Here is a 6,127-nt window from a genome sequence, read left to right as displayed (position 1 = left end):
GGCTGCTTTGGAGGGTAGACCCTATGACATTATACCTGCTGAGTCCTTCCCCCCCCCAATGCTGCCCTCTACAAAATCCACCCCCCCCAAAACTCCAGGTATTTCCCTCCTTAGAGCTAGCAACCCTACTTTCCCCTCAGTGCCTGTTGGTAGGCAACTAAGCTTGGTCCTGTCACCTACTTTGGCCTTTGGGAGAAAACACATTGGGGCCAGTCCTGATAGGGTTGCCAACTCCAGATGGGAAATTCCTGGAGATTTGAGGGATGGAGCCTGAAGAGGGCGAGGTTTGAGGAGGGGTGGGACCTCAGACAGGTACAATGCCATAGACTCCACCCTCCAAACCAGTCAGTCCCTCATGGGGAACCATTGTTGCCAATCTCCAGGTGAGGGCTGTAGACCACTCAGAATTACAACTGCTCTGCAGAAGGGAGGGCAGAAGTCAGCTGAAGTTAAAGGGGCAGATAATGGTAGGTAGATGGTTAGCTGGGAAGGAGATGGGGTTGCCAACTCCAGGCTGGCAAATTCCTGGAAATTTGAGGGGTGGAGCCTGGAGAGGGTGGGGTTTGTGGAGGGATGGGACCTCAGACAGGTAGAATGCCATAGACTCCACCCTCCAAACCAGCCATTTCTTCCTGGGTAACAATTGTTGCCAATCTCCAGGTGAGGGCTACAGATCACTCAAAATTACAACTGCTCTTCAGGTAGCAGAGATCAGTTCCTCTGGAGAAAACAGTGGACTCTGTCATTACACCCTGCTGAGGTCACCACAGCAAATTGACACTGTTTGCCCAAAGCCAGAGCACTCCCTCAGAGCCTCTTTCTAGATCTCATTGTATTTATTTCCACAACGGGCTTTATTCCTAGTTAACAATTTTACAAGACTAGGAGGGCATTTTCAAGCACATTTAACTACACTATACAAACCAACCCAGACAACTACATATTTGGTTCCACATTACAGTCCTGGCAGAGGTAATCAAGAAAATTATTGCCATGTTCACGCATACCTGACCACAGCTCAAATTACAGACCTGAGACTCTACCCAAAGCTTTAAGAGCTTCAGGACAGGAAACAGCATAGCAGCAGGAGTGGCCCTTTCCCATTCTCATACTGAAATCTGTTTTCCACCTTCTCCTCTTGCCAGGCTTTACTCAGCAGCAGTGGGAAGGAAAAATCAACCAACAGCGTATCCAGGCAGAGGCCCCTGTTGCCTCAGGTTCTCACTGCCCTGGAGCTATTAAAGCTACTGGCAGAGTCTCCAGATCATACAAAATTCCTACGGTCAAGTAACTGACCTACTAAACCCTTGTATTATGTACTTTCACTGGCAGCAACTTGCCAAGGCCTTAAAGCAGGGTCTTTCCAAGTCTTGCTACTTGTGCTCTCCCCCTGAACTAAAGCCCCACAAGGTGGAGTATGTAAAAACTGTGATAACCCTCCCCCTATTTTTTGCAGCCCCTCCTCAAGCCAGATTCCAATTTAAGGTGGGAAATGGCTTTGAACTTGGAGATGATGGAGCCAAACTTTTATAAGGAAAACGTTACAGAGATAACATTTTTCTGGCAACATGTAATACTGTGGTTCAGATACAGGCAGGGGTCATTTCGTAGAAAAAGAGCTAGGGGGACTCATTAGCATAACTCATTAGCATATGCCACACCCCCTGACATCACCGGAAGTGTGTCCTCCCCACAGCCGGCGGCGACCTCCAGCGGGCACCAGCAGGGAGCTCCAGGCCCCGCCCTCCCGCACCTCACCCGGGGGGATGGCGTCCCCCCGCGTCCCCCCCCCAAATGACCCCTGGATACAGGTACACTTGCATATGATAGTCCCCACCCCAGATACACTATTTCAGTGCGTGCTTATAGGTGAAGTGGGGACTTTCTTACCAACCTCTTCAAAGACTGATAGTTGCAGCTCCTGCTGAGAGTAAAGTACTGCTTGTTTGAATGGGGAATGCCTAGTTCCAGTTAGGGTTACTAACAGGCCTGGAGAAAAAAATACATTGTGTCCTTTTAATAGGGGCTTAACGTGTGGAATAAGCAGCTGAAGTTTTTCATGGCACAAGAGAAAATAACATTCTATTAAACCTCTATTAAAGGGACAGAGTTTTTCGCTCCACTCAGTTGACAACTTTAGTTGCAGTCACTACTGCTTCTCACTGAGTCACAAGAATTGTCTAGTAAAGCACCCACAATGCTTGTCCAGCATCCCAAGAGACCAATTGCTCCCCCCCAAAAAAACAAAGGACAGATAGGAGGACTGTGCACCCCCAGTGGGAAATAACTGATCATAGAAATTTTGACATATTTATTTCCTTCACTATGTTTCCCCCCAGAATTAAACCCAAACAAATTGTAACACATAATGGTCCTTGTATCTGTTAAACACATTCATTATGCTGTATGTTAATTTGCTGCTCATCATCTACCTATATGTACAGACTGGTAATTTCCATTTCATCGCATCTGAAGAAGTGTGTGTGCATACACTTTGTTGGTCTTAAAGGTGCCATTGGACTCAGACTTTGTTGTGCTCATAGAAAGTGCCTATAGCACATTGGCTTTTGTATTTTTTACTACTCTTAAATGATGCCAAGCAAACCTCGCAGCAATACAACGCTATACAGCCATTATAAAGGTAAAGGTTTCCCTTGCTCGAAAGCCAGTCGAATCCAACTCTAGGGTGCGGTGCTCATCTCCATTTCCAAGCCGAAGAGCCAGCACTGTTCGAAGACATTTCCGTGGTCATGTGGCCGGCATAGCTAGACGCCAAGGCGCACAGAACGCTGTTACCTTCCCACCAAAGCGGTACTTATTTATCTACTTGCAATTCCTTGTTTTCAAACTGCTAGGTTGGCAGGAGCTGGGGCCGGAGACAGGAGCTCACTCCATCATGCAGCACTCGGGTCTCGAACTGCTGAACTACCGACCTTCCCGTCTGGTTAACACTTCAGCATCTTAACTACTGGGCCCCTGCAGCCCTATACAGCTATTACATAACAAAAAATAATGTGTATTTTTTTTTAGGTCGGAAAACATTGTTTATCACACATCGAGAAGGATGAGGAGATTCAGTGAGGAATCACTTAATTGGGAGAGGGGAGGGGGAGATCGATCTGGCAGCTTAACTTATGCCCGCATTCATATCTAGGACTTGTGAAGAAACAAAACAGCGGAAGTACAGCTGAGCGTGCATTCCCAGCACAAGCAGACCGAAAAAGAGCTTTCAACAGTGTTCTCCAAAAGACACACACAACAGCTAGCAATTAACCTCTGAGCATCTGCAGTACCCCTATTCCCCGGTGCCCCTATTCTAGAAGCCTTCCTGAGTTATCTACTCACCCCCTCGCGGGCACGCAGGCGGCTTCTTCCACGCAAGGACAACCGCCAATAGCGGGCAACGACCCGGACTCGCGCCACCGCCCGAGGCTGAGCACTACTCTGCTCGCTGAGCCTTTCGGGAAATGTAGTCCGCGGTGGACTTCAAGTGCCAAGTGACTTCTTTGCAGATTTAGGCTGGGGAGGAGTGTGTGTGGAGGGTTAAATCAGCGGGTCTACTTGTTAGGTCATTATATGCCTCTATTATTCGTAAAACCATCCAAATTGCTTCGATTTTGACCTAATTAAAAAAACTATGCAAAGAGAACAAGGCGCGTGTGCCCTCCTTCCTGCATTTTAGATACCTTAGGGAACACTTCCAAGTAATTTATTCAGCTCACACGTACAAATGAAATTTCATGGAACGCCGAGTTGGAATTCCTTTCTTGCTAGCAGAGACGAATCTCGTTCGCTGGAGCCTTTGCAGTAGCGTTAGCTTCAAGAACCGTCTCCCGGCCAGCCAAATGTCCTCAGCGTTCTGGTGCCACTGCAAAGCAAAGTTACTCAGGAGAGACTTTTCGGAGGGTAGCTGTTCGTTCTTCAGTGTCTAAATTGGGTCGGATTTAATTTGCGACACTACGTTTCCATCCTTTTGTAACACCCCGCCCCCGAAATCTCTAGGGGGGGGGGCTTTTCTTTGGGTGATACAGCACGCTCCACCTTTCCTGTATAGCAGGCAGATCTCAATACTCATGTTTTAAAATTGTAATATATTGAAATGCGCTGTGTCCTAAATGCCATCTCTGCCTGTTCAAAATGATACTTTTTAAAAAAGTTACAGGTTGTTACTTCAAAATAATGGGTGATGAGAAAACTAGATTGGACCAATTCATTCTTTATGCACCCACTGAAGTGTTGCACTTATGACTACCATTTCTTTCTTTCTTTCTTTTTTGGCCCCCCAAGGGGATTTTTTATTGCATTTTTCTATAAACTACAACAAAAAGGGAGGGGGACATTACAACTAAGGGAGAAAAGAAAGAAAACCACTAAAAACCCAAGTATAGGAGATCATTACAACAGCTTGTATCAGTATTAGTCTAAAATGCTATAGTTACATTGAACATGGTTGTTTAAGCTATATTATTTGTCTTTATGACCAGTAATTTCACTGCTTAAAGAGAGACACAAGAGCATCACCAATTAATAAAAGCTTATAAAGCACAATTCAGAGTTCTTCAGCCTTCATTTTGTTTTATCTTTTCTAATCCTCAATTGATAATCAGGTTTGGGGAGCCGCTGCCCCCTTCTCAGAAGCAAAGTCCTCATTGGAAGTAGAAGTAGAAGAAACAGTTCCATCGCTAGGTTTACTGTCCTCGTCTTCTTTGCCGTCCTCACCCGACTCTCCCAGTTGCAGTGTCAGACACTCCCGCGCTTTAGAAACAGAGTCAATTTTTTCTTTTTTTGTCCTTAAGTTTGAAAAAGACGTCTTCGGGAACCAACCATCTATAAGGAATGCTGTTTGTTTGTAAGAACATAATCAAGTCTTTATATTTCTTCCTCTTCTTCCTTATTTCAAATGGGATGTCTTTTAGGATCTTGATGATATTGCCTCCAATTTTCAGGGGTACTCCTGATGTTGCTTTCAAAATTTGGTCCCTCACATGTCTCTTCGAGAATCTTACCACTATCTCTCCAGGCAGATTCTTCTTCTTAATGTATACGGAATAGGCTCTATAGACCACATCCCTTTCGCTTATAAGATATTTCGCTTTTAAATCTGCAATTGGAGACAGCGCATCACTCAGTATTTGTTTTAGATTCTCATCTTTAGCCTCAGGGACTCCTTGAAACTGGAGAACAAGGTTAGCTTTCTCCATTTGTATCTGCAAAAGCTGAGATTCATCCGAAACTTGTTTCTTTTCCAGCAACTGCACCCTTTTGTTCACCTTTTTAGATTTGGCATCCATTTCCTTCACCTTCTCAGCTGTTTGCTCCGACATTTTTGTAGTTTCATTCAGTTGGAGCTGCTCAGCGTATTCAGTTCACAAAATCATTTTCAAAGTGGGCTATCCCTTCACAACCCTCAATATTCTCATGTGATGGTATCACAGAGCTGTGTTTGGATCTGGCTATAACTCATCCTCTCCCTCATGAGAGTCAACTGGAGGCACTTCAGAATGTGGCTGGGGGGGGAGAGAAGCAGACGAGCAAATCCGAGGATGCAGAGGTTGGAATGGCTGTGGTTAGGTATACTGCAGAGGTGGAGGGCAGTCAGGCCAGTCCTGTAGGTAAGCTGGGGACATATAGTATGGATACGGCTGCCACAAGGAAAGAAGATATGGGTGATGCCAAGAAGAAGAAGTTGTCAGATCCATACAACCTGTTCTTGGATCCACAGATGGAACCGGATCCGAGGCGATGTCTCCTTTGAAGATGGATTGTGGAGGTGAGGTCAAATGCAATGATGGAGTCTCTGGTGGCTCAGTAATGTGGGCCTCAGATTCAGGCAAAGGATATTTAGGAACTGATTGGGGGTGGTGAGTCTGAGATTCTGGCTTAGATCTATCCCTATGCTTCAATTTCTTCTTGCTCTTCTTGGCTGGTGGTTCCGATCCACTGCATGGAACCAAAGGGGTTAGAGACAAGGAACATCATTGAGTAAGTTTGGAGCACGTCGCTGATAGAACCAATGTAACGGAGACCATGGAGGCTGGTTTTGGGTTTTGGTCAGCGGATGGTGTGGATTCAGAAGGTCGATCACAGGAAGATATTTATTTATTTATTTAGACTTATATCCCGCCCT

General features: G+C 45.7%; 1 protein-coding gene across 1 annotated transcript in view; it reads right to left on the bottom strand.

Annotated features, from left to right (window-relative positions):
- The window catches only part of SLC25A19 (solute carrier family 25 (mitochondrial thiamine pyrophosphate carrier), member 19), a 21,498-nt gene extending 18,080 nt beyond the window's left edge, over positions 1-3,418 (bottom strand). The window contains exon 1 of the mRNA XM_015410783.1: positions 3,346-3,418. The gene's annotated coding sequence lies outside the window, so the exon portion shown is untranslated. The remainder of the gene's footprint in view (positions 1-3,345) is intronic.
- Between the last annotated feature and the right edge of the window lie 2,709 nt (positions 3,419-6,127).

This window comes from Gekko japonicus, unplaced genomic scaffold (assembly GCF_001447785.1).
Source record: "Gekko japonicus isolate JY-2015 unplaced genomic scaffold, Gekko_japonicus_V1.1 scaffold15, whole genome shotgun sequence".
Lineage (NCBI taxonomy): Eukaryota > Metazoa > Chordata > Lepidosauria > Squamata > Gekkonidae > Gekko > Gekko japonicus.
Note: the sequence above shows the minus strand (reverse complement) of the source record. Positions and strands in the feature narration are given on the sequence as shown.